This window comes from Mirounga angustirostris, unplaced genomic scaffold (assembly GCF_029215605.1).
Source record: "Mirounga angustirostris isolate CCGP_5_RB_7025 unplaced genomic scaffold, mMirAng1.0.hap1 SCAF_4, whole genome shotgun sequence".
In the NCBI taxonomy this organism is placed as follows: Eukaryota; Metazoa; Chordata; class Mammalia; order Carnivora; family Phocidae; genus Mirounga; species Mirounga angustirostris.
In genome coordinates, this window is record NW_026991712.1 from 96039572 (window position 1) to 96057404 (window position 17833).

At 39.2% G+C, this 17833-nt stretch overlaps 2 long non-coding RNA genes across 6 annotated transcripts in view; one reads left to right on the forward strand and one right to left on the reverse strand.

Annotated features, from left to right (window-relative positions):
- Positions 1-17833, reverse strand: part of LOC123858268 (uncharacterized) — a 30267-nt gene that overhangs the window by 9501 nt on the left and 2933 nt on the right. For 2 of the 4 annotated variants that reach the window (XR_010410785.1, XR_010410784.1), the window contains exon 1: positions 7858-10403. This is a non-coding gene — a long non-coding RNA (uncharacterized LOC123858268). Of the gene's footprint in view, positions 1-7857; positions 10404-17191; positions 17485-17833 lie in introns of those variants that run through there. The other 2 variants (XR_010410787.1, XR_010410786.1) reach the window with 2 other exon arrangements.
- Positions 330-11586, forward strand: LOC123859249 (uncharacterized). 2 transcript variants are annotated; one of them, XR_006794400.2, is made up of 6 exons: positions 330-410; positions 500-579; positions 2587-2652; positions 9367-9467; positions 10369-10590; positions 11498-11586. It is a non-coding gene; the product is annotated as an uncharacterized LOC123859249 (long non-coding RNA). The 2 variants fall into 2 exon arrangements; XR_006794401.2 differs by lacking the exon at positions 2587-2652.

Consider the following 17833-nt stretch of genomic DNA (forward strand, 5'->3'; position numbering starts at 1 on the left):
TGCTACCGTTATAAAAAAAAAGCAGCTTTGATGAGAATGGACACAGTAGTTCAGGATAAACACTGAATATGTCTCCCTTTTGGCAAGGAAAGTGAATTGTCAGGGTTTTAACAATAATAAATCACTATTACAAACAGCCTACAAATATAAAAGATGTTAAACAAATAATACATGTTGTATTAGTCAGGATGCGTTAATGCTGGCTGTCCCAGAAGTCAAACCCTGAATCCTTAGTAGCTTAACCAACAAAAGTTTCTATCTCACGCATGTCACATATCTAGCACAGGGTGACAGGTGGTGAAGGTCGTGTGTCGTTCCACCCCTTCACTCAGTAGCCAACAGGACTCGGGTTCTCCCATCTTATAGCTGTACCATGTGCAATATGTAACCTGCAAGCTTGCTGTGACAGGGTAAAAAGGGTTAGGGGAGGCTTACCAGCTTATAACTTGTTCAGTCTGAAAGTGGTGCCTGCAAATGATACAAGTCACTTCTTTTACAGGCCATTAGCCAGAAGTAATCACAGGACCCCAACCTACCTGAAGGGAGGCTGGGAAATGCAGAGCAGCAATGGAATATTTGGTGAGTACTGTCCATACCACAGTAGTCCTATAATTATTTCCTTGAGGGCAAGAATCTGTTTTATGTACTGATACCCCCTAATATCTAGAATCGTGTCTGGCTTACAGTGTTCACTAACAATTACTGAACAAATAAATCAGTGAATTAATAAATGGCATCTGAAGCTGTTTTTCCTCATTTCCACTATGAATCTGAAAGGTTTTCAAAAAGAATTAAAGTATTCAAGTTCAGGTTAACATTTCAGAAACACCTAGTGTTGACAAGACAACGTTTTGATAAGAATTTATTTGAAGTTGGCAAACTCATTCTCAAATGTAATTACAAATTACATGAAACCTTTTCTATGGGAGCTTAGTGATTCTTTAAATTGACTAAAATATAAGGAAATACAACACTCGACTCTAAAAGCCAGTTTGGATGGTTGGTTTCATTTTAAAAAATGAACACAGACTGCAATCTTCCTAGAAATGATCGCTTAGGGAGTTGGGAACAATTTGCCATGATGATAAGAACTTAGATTGTGGTGATATGAGAAGGCAAGCAGCAGTCAGGCATGGGGAAAGCATAATAAGTAGTCGTCCTTTTGGCTCTAATTCAACACCTGTTCTTAACATTACCTGCATGATAGGAGGGCACAGAAAGTTCAATATTTGGTTTTCACAAAGGAATTTCAAAGTGATTATAAGATGTAATTCATCATTTATTCAACAAATGTTTATTAAGCACCAAATATGTGCACACACAATGCTTGGTGCTGGAGATTCAGGTGCAAAAGACAGAGTCCTACCTCAGTGGAACTTAGAGTCTAATAGGGAAGCTAGACACTGAACTATATAATAAGCATGACATAGGTTGTGAAAGGGGAAGTAACAGGTACTATGGACTGAACGGGGAAACTTCTTGGTTTTCAGCAGTAAGAAAGTAGGGTCAGGGAAGATCTCAAGAAACTGATGTTTGCGGGCGCCTGAGTGGCTCAGTCGGTTGAACGTCTGCCTTCGGCTCGGGTCATGATCCCGGGGTCCTGGGATCGAACCCCACATCGGGCTCCCTGCTCCGCGGGGAGCCTGCTTCTCCCTCTCCCTCTGCCTGCCACTCCCCCTGCTTGTGCTCTCTATCAAATAAATAAAATCTTTAAAAATAAATAATTAAAAAAAGAAACTGATGTTTGAATTTAAATGCTGGGGATAAGGAGGATTTGGCATGGAAAAGCAAGGGAAAGAATTCCAGATGGAGGGAATAGCTTGTCTTCACAACCCCACTAGGAAATCTCAATAGGATTACATGCTTAATCATATAGGTGGAGAAGTGGTAGAAGAAAGTGACTTGTTCAAAGAATGATGTTTAACAAATAGCTTAATTTGGACCCTAAGCCATATTCTTTTCTTTACAGAGCATGGCACACAATTGTCTAAGGCAGATTCTTTCCTGACCCAAACATAGCTGAGCCCACTCCCATAGCCCATCAGGTACAGCAATCAGCCATGAACCAGACTGATGTAACAGATATAAATTTTCAGCCTGTTTCACAGCACGCAGGATAAGAACTAGAGTGCCCTAAATGGCTTTCACGCAGGAAGAGGGTGGGGTGTAGTGGCAGAGGGGGAAGCTTCCTCAGTGAGAGCCAAGCGCTAAAAGCAGCTGCGTGTGACATTTCCATCAACAGCCCTCCCTCCCTCGTTGTGTATGAGACACAAATCAGATGTTCTGGTTTATGATTTCAGCTTCAGAGTACATACCCTTCGAGGTCCAAGCTCATGTATCTCTTCCTGGCATGATGCCTGCTCATTAACTGGACTCGAAAGTTCATCTGAGATGGATAACCAAAGGCTGAGAATATTGAGATCCCTTTCTCCTACTCTTAAGGAGGCCTGGAATCTCATGGTGCCCAGCCTCTCTACTTGCTAGAGAGTGACAAAGCACAGGCTACCAAAAAGATTCTGTCCAGATGCCAGGACCATATCAGAACACAAGGTCACTTATAGCTGCCTCTTCTCCCGCTTATATCAGCCCAGAGGACAATCCATTCTCCTTCCTTTGGAGGACACAGTAAAGGCTAACTCCTGGAAGTACCAGGTAAGTGCCACTTTATCCATTAGGTAGATCAGAACAGCTAATCAGTCTCTGTCTTTCATTTTGTGTTTACCTCCCCAGGTAAAATGAGGTAGAAAAATCTGTTATTTACAGGAAAGCTCTTATAGGTCTTTGATTCTTTGATTCAAGAGCACAGATCCTGAAGTGACTGAGATGTCAGCAAATGGTATGTTTGCATACCAATTAATCTCCAAAAATTTAAAAGTTCCTGATATTCTGATCATTTAAAAATGTATTACTTTAGGGCGCCTGGGTGGCTCAGCCGTTAAGCGTCTGCCTTCGGCTCAGGTCATGATCCCAGGGTGCTGGGATCGAGTCCCACATCGGGCTCCCTGCTCGGCAGGAAGCCTGCTTCTCCCTCTCCCACTCCCCCTGCTTGTGTTCCTGCTCTCGCTATCTCTCTCTCTGTCAAATAAATAAATAAAAATCTAAAAAAAAAAAAAAGTTTACTTTAGAGATTTCTGTTAAGTGTTGGTGTTGAAATCTGTTACTTATTCTAAAAATGCTGGGTCATATAATCTCTCAGATTACTTTCCCAAATATCTCATGCAACTAGGAAAACCACTGTAAAATAAATGTCAGAGGGTTTTCTTTTTAAAGAACAAAATTACAATAATATAATATATGTTAAGAAAAAAAAAAAGAAGAAGAAGAAGGTAGCGGGAGGGGAAGAATGAAGCGGGGGAAATCGGAGGGGTAGACGAACCATGAGAGACGATAGACTCTGAAAAACAAACTGAGGGTTCTAGAGGGGAGGGGGGTTGGAGGATGGGTTAGCCTGGTGGTGGGTATTGAGGAGGGCACATTCTGCATGGAGCACTGGGTGTTATGCACAAACAATGAATCATGGAACACTTCATCTAGAACTAATGATGTAATGTATGGGGATTAACATAAGAATTAAAAAAATTAAAAAAAAATAAATAAAATAAAGAACAAAATTACAATAATAACAATAATTTGTTCTAATCTAAATGACAGCAGTCTCTGAGCACTGCGGCTGCTTGTTTTATCACTGGGTGGCCACATTTACATGACTTTTTGTCAGAAATCTTTTCATAACCAGACATTAGGCCCAATTTGGGGTGATTTGAAAGACAGGTTGGCTTGGGAAGAAGCATGCTAAAGTTAGTAGTGAGGTTTTATCAGGGTTCCTTAGTCCACATTATTCCTCAACTGCCAAGTACAAATCTGAAGTAATAATAAACAATTTCTTACTTTAGGGCAAAGTAACTCCTGGGAAATTCATTCATTTAGTCTATATTCAAAGAAAATCTATATTCATTCTACTGAATCAGACTTGATTGCTGCCTTATAATATGTAATTTAGTGGGAGACTATTATACACTAGACTGTATGCTCCAAGGTCAGGTTTGGGGTCTGTTTCAAGTACCACTTTATACCCAAGTATAGCAGTGTCTGTCTCATGATAGGTACTCAATAAATATTGGTTGGATGTATAAATGTATGAACAGATATGTACATGATGTTCCTTTTCGAATATGTGTGTACTACATTCTTTGACAAACACATTGTTTGTTGATTACAGTTGCATAAACATTTCAGTATCAGCCATTGATAACTCAGATTTTAGTAGGTCCTGTGGAAACAGTTGATTTTTACTTTTTTTTTTTTAAAGATTTTATTTATTTATTTGAGAGAGAGAGAATGAGAGAGAGCATGAGAGGGAAGAGGGTCAGAGGGAGAAGCAGACTCCCCGCCGAGCAGGGAGCCTGACGTGGGACTCGATCCCGGGACTCCAGGACCATGACCTGAGCCGAAGGCAGTCGCTTAACCAACTGAGCCACTCAGGCGCCCTTTAATTTTTACTTCTTGTAATCAGTCTGTGGCCTTGAGGTTAATAACACTGGCTGGGAGAAAGGAAGAATGTAAGAAAGAGGGATATTTAAGTCACCATCCTGAAGTTGTATTTAGAGGTTTTACTTCAAATGGGCTATTCTGAAGACAAGTACAAAGTATGTGTGTATTCTTTTTTTCTTGGCAAATGCTAATTCAAAAATAGGAAGCAAAGCTATGTTACCACGTTATTTGAGATATCCTTTATCCTAAATTTTTTTCTCCTTATCCTAAAGTTTTTCCATTTCTTTTTTCAAACTTTTAGTTGCCAATTATGGCATTATAATACATAAGTAGAAAGGAAGAAAGATATGATAAGGATCTTAGGAATAAGAAAATCCAAGTATTATTTGGATTCTAAACACTGTCTTTGTGGCCTTGGTTACGTTTGGACTTAACTTTTTCATCTGTAAAATAGAGGGAGTTGAGTTAAATTATTTCTAAAACATCCTCCAGTTTGAATTTTCTGTGATTTCATCTGACAAGCAAACTCTCCCCTTTGCCATCCTTGTTGTATACGGAATGCTCAATTTTTTCCAGTTTTTTTTTTAAATCACTTACCACAGATGCTTAAAATAAAAAGCTCTCTATATAGAATGCCTGCCCTTTTTTTCCTCCAAGTAGTCATGGCACCACTTAAAAATTATAAAATATATCTAAATAAAGATATAAAGAAAATAAATACCACTCTACAACCCCACTATTGAGTTATAATCTTCTATTACTTCAGTGCCCATATTTTTATGCATATTTATTTAAAAAATAAAATTGTGATCACGTTGTACTTAGTGTTTTGAAACCTGAATTCTTTACCTAATAATACACCATAAAGATTTCCTCACATTCTTTTTTTTTTTTTTTAAAGATTTTATTTATTTATTCATGAGAGACAGAGAGAGAGAGAAGCAGAGGGAGAAGCAGGCTCCCAAGGAGCAGGGAGCCCGATGTGGGACTCGATCCCAGGACTCCGGGATCATGACCTGAGCCGAAGGCAGACGCCCGTCTGAGCCACCCAGGCGCCCCTCCTCACATTCTTCTAAAGCATAATACTTTTTCATGCTGCATTTGCAATCCACTATTAAATACTACAATTTAACTCATCTATTGTTAGACATCTAGGTTATTTATAATCTGTGTGATAAATAATATTGTAGTGAACAAATTTTTACAAGGGTAAGTGGTTATTTCCTAAGAACAATTTTTTATAACTAGAGATATTCCTCCTAGTAATTTATGCGTGCTCCAGATACCCTGGAGGTTATAAAACAGGTTTTATAATTTACAGAAAAACCCTTGAGGTCGTAGGCTTTACAATTCAATATCCATATCTGATTGTCAATATCCATATTTGATTATTACTGAATATTTTTGTTTTGTTTTGGTCATTTGCATTTCTTTTTTTTTTTTTTGGTTGTCTACTCCATTTCTTTGTTCATTTTTCTACTTGTTCACTTTTTTTTTTTGAAGACACCTCAAATTCCTCATTATTTTTTATGTTGCCCTGCAGATTCAGGGAGATTCAAAGTTGTTTTTGTTTCTGTTTTTTTTTAAGATTTTATTCATTTATTTGACAGAAAGAGACACAGCGAGAGAGGGAACACAAGCAGGGGGAGTGGGAGAGGGAGAAGCAGGCTCCCGGCAGAGCAGGGAGCCCGATGTGAGAGGCTCGATCCCAGGACCCTGGGATCATGACCTGAGCCGAAGCCAGATGCCCAACGACCGAGCCACCCAGGCGCCCCTCAAAGTTGTTTTTGGAGATAATAATCGCCCTAATTATGGTCCCAGACCAAAACTTCAATTCATATCTTTTTTTTTTTTTTTTTTTTACCGTTTTCCTCTGGCCTATGCACAAATCACTTTATGATTTCATTTTGCTTTTTAAATCTCAAGCCTATCAGTCATTTTAGGGCTCTATTCTGGAGCACCTTTTCCAACAACATTTTAATAATGAAGTATTTTGAATAAAATACTAAGACTTCATTAATTTTATGCATTGAACATTAATAAATCTTAAACACTGGTAGGCCAATATTGGATAAACTGGCAGAAAGTTAGTGCATTGCAGGTATTTTATTTTATTTTATTTATTTTAAAGATTTTATTTATTTATTTGACAGAGAGAGACACAGCGAGAGAGGGAACACAAGCAGGGGGAGTGGGAGAGGGAGAAGCAGGCTCCCGGCCGAGCAGGGAGCCCAATGCGGGGCTCGATCCCAGGACCCTGGGATCATGACCTGAGCCAAAGGCAGATGCTTATTGACTGAGCCACCCAGGCGACCCTGCAGGTATTTGATTTTAAATGTACAACATATTACAAAATATGTATCAAAATTATGGCAGCAAAAGATTTAAATTCAGGTATGTACTTATAATTCATCACATTCTGTGGGGGGACTAGCTAGGTAAATAAACAGGCAAACACCTTGGAAGTGGCTACCTTCACCAGAACTTTAAAAAAAAAACACAAAACAGTAGCCTTCAGTGACCTTAACAAATGTGGTGCTCTTTAAAGCCTTTAGAAGAAATACTAAGCTAGAGACACTGGAAAGACACAGAAACCCCTTGCTGGGCTCTGACTTACTGGCTGAGCAGGTTATTGTTGATAGTTGATCATTCAAAAGAACAAATTATAACTCACTGCCCATGTACAGAATAACAAAGCACATCTTCACATAACTTACTGTCCCTTTACCTTTTTCTGAGCCTGTTATCTATTCTTTTCTCAATATATATCATTCTTTTTAAATTTCTGTTTTGGGTTGTTTCATGTGTATAACTGTTTTTAGAATTTGTTTTTTTAGAAAAGACAAAGCTTTGTGATAACTTTTTGATTTGTTATAAACACTGTCCTTATTGACTTTAAGGATATCACTTTAAGGTCTTCTGGGGCATCCTGTTTTTTAACAATTTAATATTGAAATGTCTTGGTTATGATACTGAAATTTTTTTTTTTTTTTTAAGATTTTATTTATTTATTCATGAGCGAGAGAGAGGCAGAGGGAGAAGCAGGCTCCCAAGAAGCAGAGAGCCTGATGCGGGACTCGATCCCAAGACCCTGGGATCATGACCTGAGCTGAAGGCAGACGCTTAACCATCTGAGCCACACAGGCGCCCTATGATACTGAAATTAATCTAATGTACCAAAAGAACAATAACGCTTAGAACCTGTTAAGTGAAAAAAGAGGGACAGGAAAAAAAAAAAAAAGAAAAAAGAGGGACAGAATAGTATATGCCGTATACCATTACATATTTAAAAAGTGTGTATTTTTATATATGTAGAATATATGCAGGATACAAAATAACAAAATGTTACTATTATTATTGGCTTACTCTGAGGAGGTGTGATGAATGACTGGGTAACAGGGGTGCAAGATTTCCTTTTCACTGTATATTCCTTGAACCTTAAAAATTTTGTTCCATGTACAGGAATTAACAATCTAAAAATAGAATTTAGTTATCAAAATCTTATTACATATAGTAGGCATTCATAAACATGGAATGAAAGAATAAATGAATTAAGTAAAATGAATCAATGTCTTAAACTTACACTAAAGCCTTGTGGTGTTATGTGCCCAGACTGCAGCAAACTTTAAGGCTGTAAATGGTCAATATCTGTAAATCTTCAGAAATGGCAGAATTGTGACATTGCCAAGAAAAGAGCTTTGGTTGATAGAACAGCATTTTTATAAGTGGTTCTAGGCTAGTCCTTTAAAAATTCCTAAGTAATAAAGCCAGATTATCCTCCATCCCCCAAATCTGTGAAAGAATTACCACTCATTGGCAAAAACACCTCTTATGGTCTAGAAGAAAATGCAGTAACTCTATTTTTAATAAGTCAGGTCCCAAGCTTGTCTAGTGGCAGTTTTATCAACCTTTCACTCACTGCTTAACAGTGAAATTTCATAATTGCATGAGACTAAATGGCTATTTATTTATTTTGGAGGGGGGAGAAGGGGAAGATAGAGAGGGAGAATCTTAAGCAGGCTCCACGCCCAGTACAGAGCCTGACACAGGGGCCGATCGCATGACCCCCAAGACCATGACCTGAGCCAAAAATCAAGAGTTGGAGGCTTAACAGACTGAGCCACCCAGGTACCCTTACTAAATGGCTTTTTATTTTTATTTATTTATTTATTTATTTATTTATTTATTTATTTATTAGAGAGAGAGGGGGAGAGAGAAAGAGCAGGGGGAGGGAGAAGCAGACTCCCCACTTAGCAGGGAGCCCAAAGTGGGCCTAGATCCCAGGACACTGGGATCATGATCTGAGCCAAAGGCAGATGGTCAGCCAACTGAGCCACCCAGGTGCCCCTAAATGGCTTTTAAAAACAGAAATTTTGGGGGGGAAAAAACTATTGTTACTTTGTTATATTTCTAAATGGAACAATCCATTACTCTTTATTACAAGGAAGTTTCATATACAGATGGTCCCCAACTTAGGATGGTTCGACTTACACTTTTTTGACTTTACATGGTGTAAAAGCGATACATTCAGTAGAAACAATACTTTGAATTTTGATCTTTTCCACGACTAGTGATATGTATGCAGTATGATCCTTTCTCATGATGCTGTGCAGGGACAGTGAGCTGCAGCTTCATCAGCCATGTGATCACGAGGGTAAACAACCCCTACACTTAAAATCATTCTGTACCTGCAGTCTATTTCTCACTTTCAGTATTCAATTAACTGCATGAGATATGCAACATTTTATTATAAAATAGACTTGTGCTAGATGATTTTGTCCAACTGTAGGCTAAGATAAGCGTTCTGAGCCCGTTTAAGGTAGGTTAGAGGTATTAAATGCATTTTTTATTTACAATATTTTCAACTTACAATAGGTTTATTGGCATGTAACCTCATCATAAGTCCAGGAAGATCTGTATCTCCCTACATTTGCTGAGGAAGCTGGTCCTGATATTTTTCTGAAAAATAATAAAAGGTAGGAAAGACTTCAAATGAATTATGTTTATTGTATCTCTTAACTTCAGTGAAGGTAATCAAGAGTTTACACTAAGTACAAAGTTACTTTGGCTTTGTTTATTGCCTTATGTGCTAAGATAAGCAGACCAGCAACCTACTGTGTATTTAGGTCAAACCTTACGGACAAGCATGGATCTAAAAAGTGACAGTTTCTTGGAATCAAAATGAAAATGGGATGACAGTGGAATTCTAGCTATTCTTGTTGGGGAGATGAAGGCTGAATTGTGGAATTCACTATAGCACACAGATTCTTAAAGAGTTTTGCCAAAAAAATAAAGACAACTGGATAAAAGTGGTTTTACATTGAGCAACTCTATGTAAAATGCTTACAACAGTGTCTGGCACCACAGATTGGCTTTGTAAATGTTAACTGCTATTTATCATCATCATTATTATAATGACACTTACCACTTCAAAATAGTCAAAAGGTTTTATTAGCCATGCTGCACCTTTATATAAAGCAATCTGTAGGATACCAAGAGAAGAAACAGTTCCTGTTTGTAAGAAGTTTATAGTGATACATTTTGAAGGAATAGGAAGTTAAATTGCTAAAGAAAAAAATGTTTAGTTTCTTTGAGACAGCATCTTTTGCTAGTTTAGCTGGAGTCCTGCATCAAAGGCTGAGAAAAGTTCATAGCTCCTTCTTTCCCAAACAAGTTAAAAACAGAGATCACTAATATTTGAAATAAACAGAAACAAATTACAGTAGTAATTTATTGCTTTTCAACAATTCCAGTGTCATAAAATCTATCTAAACCAAACTCCATATAGGTCTTGAATACAAGAATCAAAATTCTCAGGGAAGTAAGGCACTTAAAGTGGGAGTCTATAATCTTTTTTTTTTTTTTCCCCCTGACAAGGGTAGAATGCCGAGAGGAAAAGGCCAGGAGGAAAACTGCCTAGAGACCTGGGTACATGGAACTGTCCTTAGTCTTCATGTATGTATACTTCCATTTTTGAACACCTTTATTTTTGAATACCTTCCAGTCTATGAAAAGAAAGGGGAAGAAAAAAACAAAAAAGAAAAGAAAAGGAAGAAGAATAAAAGGAACTGTACTACAGCTGTACTGGATAATCGAAAGGTAGGAAATGTTCTTCAGTGAGTTAAAACTGTCTTGCAATCTCTCTGAAAAGGAGCAGGCAAAAATCTTTTTGAAAAGAAAGCCTTAATTTCTAGTAGAGACTGTCCTGGAAAGGTTAACTTCCCAAATTGACAGGAAGGCGCACCAAACCCTAACACATAATTTAAACTTCCCTCCGACATATAGTAGAAAATCTATCCTTGAGGCATTAGGCCTTTCTTATTTACCTTAAAATATACCCTGTCCCTCACACACCCCAGCTTTCTCTTCTCAGGTGGAAATTAAGGAGAAATTTAATTTGCTTTGCTAACCTGAGGAGAAGTTTTCTACATGGAGAATGTATAAATTAGATCACAACATGTTTATACAGCTATCCGATACTGTTAAGATAATTCCTGAATTCTGCAGCTTTTGTGTTAATAGTGGACAATACATGAGGGCTTTGGAATACTTGAATTTTAAAATATAAAGACTGCATACATGTTTGCCTGAGGTCCTTAATACTTGAGAGGATCCACTAAGAGCCCTTCCCACAGATTGGTAAGACTTATGAATATGTTTAAAAAAATTAAAAGAGATCTAGGTCTTCCAGAGGAGATAGAGCAAGACGTGGAGTTCAATTCTCAAACCAATGCTTTTCCCAAAATAATCATGTACCCTCATAAAGGAAATAGGAAATGAAACATTACATTCAATTTGGATGAGGAGGTGGCCTTCCTAAGCAATTTATTCAAGTATAAACAATAATTATGTAGAAAGAATCTGGTTATAAATATAATTATGAAACCTTATTAATTCACATTAATCAGTGGGGAATATAAATTGCATTATGAAGAGGTTTGAATTATATAATAGAATTACTAAAACTACTCCCTTGTTAGTCTATCTGCCTCTCTTTCATCTCCAGGTTGTCCTGTACACAGCTTACTAGGTAGAAAGAAGAAGTGTTTTCTATGAAGAAGAAACAGTATGTACAAAGGCTGAATGGTCAGGGTTAGGAATTTGAAACAACCCCGCATATTCTGCCTCTTTATTATCCTCCTCATCACTATCCTTCCCTATGACCTGAGGATTTTGAACAAAATAAAATGAAAATAGCCTAGCCTTTAGCACAGACTGAGTTAAGCAGGCCTAGGTTTAAATCTCAGCTTTAAAGGACTTATAAGCTAAAAATAGCTTAGCGACATATCTGTAAGTTTGGGGAGATGGGATGGGGTTTCCCTAGGTTCTTGGTAGAAAAACCTTTGTTTAGGTGCATGGTTGCAGTGATGAAGAGTTCTCCCCAATAACTCTTGGAATCCATCTCTCTCTCATTCCACTGGATTCTGTAAGTGGGCTTGGTTGCCAACACAGCCTGAATCATGTACTCCCATGTTATGGTTGAAGCACAGAGTTGGTCAAAGGAATGACTAGTGGACCACAGGGGTTATACAAGATGGAGTTAGAAAGCTTCCAGATTGGGGCGCCTGGGTGGCTCAGTTGGTTAAGTGACTGCCTTCAGCTCAGGTCATGATCCCGGAGTCCTGGGATCGAGCCCTGCATTGGGCTCCTTGCTCAGGGGAAAGCCTGCTTCTCCCTCTCCCTGCTACTCCGCCTGCTTGTGCTCTCTCTGTCAAATAAATAAATAAAAAATCTTAAAAAAAAAAAAGTCTTCCAGATTAACTTTTCATTGGAAACAGGAGCAAAACCCCCTGTTTTTCTAGCCTGTCTGGGCCTGATAGAACATGAGATGAAGGCAGTGTATGTAGTTCTCTACTTGGATGGCTACCCTGATGAGTGTTACCTGTTTGCAATTTATGTCTTTGTGCCTCTCACTAACTTCCTGTGGCATTTAACTTTTCGATTCTGGTTCCCACTGATGTGGCTAAGGCGAGTATACATAAGACGACATAATGAGGTGTGTGTGCATGGTGGGGATGAGGGAGTGGTAAAAACGATGACTGCCTCAGAATAGTGTATTCTGAGCTTGGTGAGATTTACTCTACTTCTGGCCCTGAGGTACTAAGTAGACTAGCAGTCCTGGAGGTTGGTAGCATAGTACAAAGGGTATTCCCCTACTACAAGATTTTCCAGTTTCTTTCCTGCTACCAGATTGGAGGTGGTAAACAGGGGAGGGTATATTTGTAAACCTAGAAGATTTAAAGAGGGCCCTGCCAAAGCAGGATAGAGTTAAAGCCCTCAGTCTGAGACCATGAGTTTGAAGACACGAGAGAGAAAAGAACTTGTCTATAAGCAGTTAGCTTGGAATCTGAAGCTGAAGGCTGTCCATTTCAAAGGATGTAGTGGGCCGTTTCAGTCACTGTGGCCATGATGACCAAAATGGAACCATGGGCCTGAGATGAGAAAATTGTGGAAATTGTCAGGAAGTCCACTGGGTCTCTTAAATGTGAATCCTGATCTGCCAAAGGTGACATTAAAAGGAGAATCTCCATAGAGGGAGGAGACTGCCAAATGTTGCTACTAAGACTCCTGTTCTGACATTAAACTTCCCTTGGGCATGTTACATAAATTATCACCAACACCATGAAGAAGACTGGGGGTGGGTAGCACTTCCCTTTCGGCCTGCCCTTTTTTTTTTTTTTTTTAAAGATTTTATTATTTTAAGAGAGAGAGAATGGGTGCCCGAGATGGGGGGGAGGGACAAAGGGAGAGAATCTTCAAGCAGACTCCACGCTCAGTGCTGAGGCCCACGTAGGGCTGGATCTCACAACCCTGAGATCATGACCTGAGATGAAATCAAGAGTCAGATGCCTAACCAACTGAGCCACCCAGGTACCCTCCCTTTTTGCCTGCTTCTTGAATAGCGCAGCAGAGCCCAAGCTGGAACAAACTAGGTGCTGCAATATATATTTTCTCCCCCTCCCTAACTGCCTGTCTCTTCCTCATTCTCTAACCCCCCCACAATTTTCTGTCACTGTTGTTTTCCCCTTTATGCTGATTAAAAATAAAGTATTAGGAGTTTAAAGAATTCTATTTTCTTTTGCATTACTGAATAATGTATGATGTAGAAATGTCAAGCAAACATGTACTGTAGTTAGTGCTATAAAGGGAAGGGCTTCATGAAGCACATTTGAAACATCTGAACTCTGAGGCCTAGAAGGGTATTTTCACATACTGCTCCACTCCCTATTATCTTATACCGGGCTGATTAACTTTTCCTAGTCCTTGAAGACTTCCCAGTTTGAACCTGTGATTCAGATTAAACTTGACTAAAATTCAGGGATAAGCGAATAATGCACCAAAAAACAGACTTACAAAACATGAGTATTTACCTTCCCTCTTGGGTCTCTAGGAAAGCCTCTTGGCCTGCCTCCTACTAGGCAACTCTGTGGCAAAGGCCATTTCCCTCATATCAGTAAGGAGGGCCCTCAACATTTTTTAACTCCTCTGAGTTCACACCCTGAAAAGGTAAATCCACAAGTGCCCCTTCTACCTGTTCTATGTTCCAAGTTTTTTTGTGTGTGTGTGAGGACCTTCTTCCTCTATGATTGGTTGATAATGAGAATGTCTTATTTAAGGAAACCATTCCACCCTACTCAAAGGGGGTATAACCTTATTCTATGGCCGTAAAAGTAATCCTATCAGAGTACAACAGGCATAACATCTGAACTAATGGTTTGTATAAAAGGTAAGCTGGGGGGAGGGAGGAGGCTTCACTCTTACTAATACACAGCTCAAAAGTGGGGTTGGTAGCCCCTGGACCTCACTTGGGTACAGGCGTCATAGATATTGTACGGCATGGGGCACTGTGGCAGATTCATGGTTCTCACAAGTTACCACAGATTGAGTTCAAGCTTTATTTCAGCCTCTCTTGTTCACCAGTGCGGCAGCCTCAAGGTCCAGTTAGAACACCCAGGTCTGGCTACCCAGGCAGGGGGATACATAAAGCTAGTCACTATGACCTAAGAGGCCTCCTTCATTGCATGCACCACTCTTCTGAGTCACATCAGGCTTGAGGTACAGCTGTTCTGGAGTTCCAACTGCCTGTTGCTGCTGCTGAGTAGGGACTATAGGGTCCACGTTCTCACAATGAAAGATCTCCCAGCATGGAATACAGGCGCCAGGACACCCAGAACTTCCTGGAATACACGTGATCTTAAAATGAAGCTTAAAAAACATGTCTCAATACCTCAACCCCCAACTTGGTGCCTAGAAGTGCCTTATGAACACAAGAAGTGAGCACAACTATCCCAAATTCAGATAAGCAGGGAGTAGTTCCCTGCAGTGCATTTTCTGGTTGCGAAGGCAGATTTCGTGGCCAACAGCTTTTGTCAGGATTGTTTAGCCCTACGAGGGATATAAGGAAACTAGAACAGGATTTTCCTAAGTCAAGTCGGCCTTCAAACTCTAGGGATTAATCTCCTATGGTATTAATAGTTATAAATGACAATTTCTGCTCATGTATTTTTTTGTGAGAACGAAATGATAAATACTTCCTGATGATTCCAGAATATATTGATTATGTGACTTTAAGCAAGTTACTTAACCTTTTGTATCTGTGTCTGTCTGTAAACTGGGGATTATAACAGTACTTAGTTCATAGCATTTTTATGAGTAGTACATGAGTTAATATGTGTAAAGTGCTTAGATCAATGCCTGACATATAGTAAGCACTCCCTAAATCCTAGCTATCATCAATTTATCACTATTATTTCCAATCTCCACCCCATCTGCCTAGAATACTAAAGATGGGAAAGAAGGGAGGGAAGGAAGGAGGGAGAAAAAGTAAAAGGAAGGAAGGAGCTTAGGGTTAGCCAGGGTGAAGGAGGTTAGACAGGTCTGGCAAATATGTAGAACCATGCCTAGAAGGAATGCTTGCCAGGAAAGAACCTAATTAATGATATGGGTTAAAAAGAGCAGACGCCAAAACTGTCTCTGTGCTGGCAGAAATAAGAAGCAGGACACAAGCTTTATCAGACCAGGAAGGGAGTGAGCGTATGGGAACTGTACTGCCATATACAAACAGAGCCTCAGGCAGTTTGGTTGAAACAAACTGAATGAGAGGATAAACAGGTCAAAAGGAATACTCTTGGTACTTGTTACCCATATGTATTGTTTTGTGACCTTTAAAGTCTTTAAGTCTTTTAAGACCTTAAAGTCTTTAAGCATTAGCGCGAGTTTATCATAATTTTTCAGGTCCCCCCCAAATTTTGGGGTTTAATCTCAATTTCAGACAATTATTAAAAAACAATATAAATGTCCCTTACTATCAAAGCCATTGCAAATATTAAAAAACACAGTGAACAATTAGTACACATGTAATTACAATTAGTACATGTGTGCTAGTAAATGTAGGACAGTATGATTCCTTGAAAAACACATATTTATTCACAAAAAAATTCTCAAAGACTCAAAGAAGTAGAAAAGCAAATCTTTGGCCACCAAAACTACCAAACACACAGAAAGTCAGTAGTTGGATATAATCATTCTATCATTCTTGACTAATCTGTCACGTTGAGGAAATTTTTATTGAGAGCAATTTTGTTTTCTACCAAATTGCTGAGGCGCTCTTCATATGTGGTAGTTTGTTTTGACTGCTTTAACCAAATCATCTCTTGCCAGCAGAGAGCCAAAGAAGCCAACTGATTAGGATGCCAAACTGCAGGCTGGTGAGATAAGTGAAGGGTCAAAACAGAGCGAGAAGAGTCAAGGAAAAATGGGGAGAGCTCAGGGCAAGGCTTAAAACACATACATCTCACCAACACTGAGTCAGTCTTCCTTCAAAGGGTAGCAAATTCATCTTAGATCCAGACTTGGCCCTTAGGATGCAGCAGGACTACACTGACATATAACATAAAATTAGAGAAGATGTTCTGAACGGAAGAGTTCTCTATTATTATTTTTAAAGATATTATTTTTTTTTTAAGATTATTTCTTTGAGAGAGAGAGCGCATGCACGCACACAAGCAGGAGAGCGAGGGAGAATCTCAAGCAGATTCCATGCTGAGCGCAGAGCTGACGCAGGGCTCGATCTCATGACCCGAGCCAAAACCAAGAGTCAGACACTTAACTGACTGCACCACCCAGGCACCCCAGGATTTTATTTTTAAGTAATCTCTACGCCCAACATCATTGAGGCCCAAACTCACAACCCAGAGATCAAGAGTCACATGCTCCACCAACTGAGCCAGCCAGGTGCCCCAAGAGTTTTCTACTTTAAAGAATGTTTTTTAGCATTGACATTATCTTCTTTATGCTAGGTATTTGCTTAGACTTTTTTTCATACATGGTACAAAAGCAAATTTCAAATTTCATTTTCCATATTCTCCTTTGACTTCTTATAAATTTTAAGTGGGGAAGTATTCTTAATCAATAATCAATAAAGTATTACTGTGTTTTTAAAAAACCCCTTCCTGCTTTGTTTGGTGTTAGTGAAATGAGGATAATAGCATCTTCCGCCACAGAAATGATGGAATAATTAAGGGAATGTAAGTGAAGTATTTGAATTCCAGAGAAAATACACTCTAATTTTATTATTTTCCTTTTCTAGATAAATGGGTAACTTACTCAGCTTAAATAGTAACTAATTGTTATGAATTTTCAAACTTGTTGCATTTGTATTTCTCATCCCATTACTAATTTCTGAGGTTAAAACTCTTACCTTAAAACCTTCAGAAGTTTTGCTCACTTAACAAGCTTGCCAACAGCAGATTACCCATGCATCATCCAGTCTATCAGCCTTTAAAACAGGAAAGTGAATTTGGGGAATTCCATGCTAAAGCCGAAAGCCACTAAAGAACATTATGCCTTTTCTGGTTTTGATGTCATGATTTTGAAAGACTCCATGATGAAATGCTTTTATGTTTTTGTTTTTTTTAAAAGATTTTATTTATTTATTTGACAGAGAGAGAGACAGCGAGAGAGGGAACACAAGCAGGGGGAGTGGGAGAGGGAGAGGGAGAGGCAGGCTTCCTGCTGAGCAGGGAGCCCGATGTGGGGCTCGATCCCAGGATCCTGGGATGACCTGAGCCGAAGGCAGACGTTCAACCGAGCCAACCGAGCCACCTAGGCACCCCTAAAATGCTTTTATCTTAAAAACTGCACTTGGGGGGGCGCCTGGGTGGCTCAGTCGTTAAGCGTCTGCCTTCGGCTCAGGTCATGGTCCCAGGGTCCTGGGATCGAGCCCCACATCAGGCTCCCTGCTCGGCAGGAAGCCTGCTTCTCCCTCTCCCACTCCCCCTGCTTGTGTTCCCTCTCTCGCTGTCTCTCTGTCAAATAAATAAATAAAATCTTAAAAAAAAAA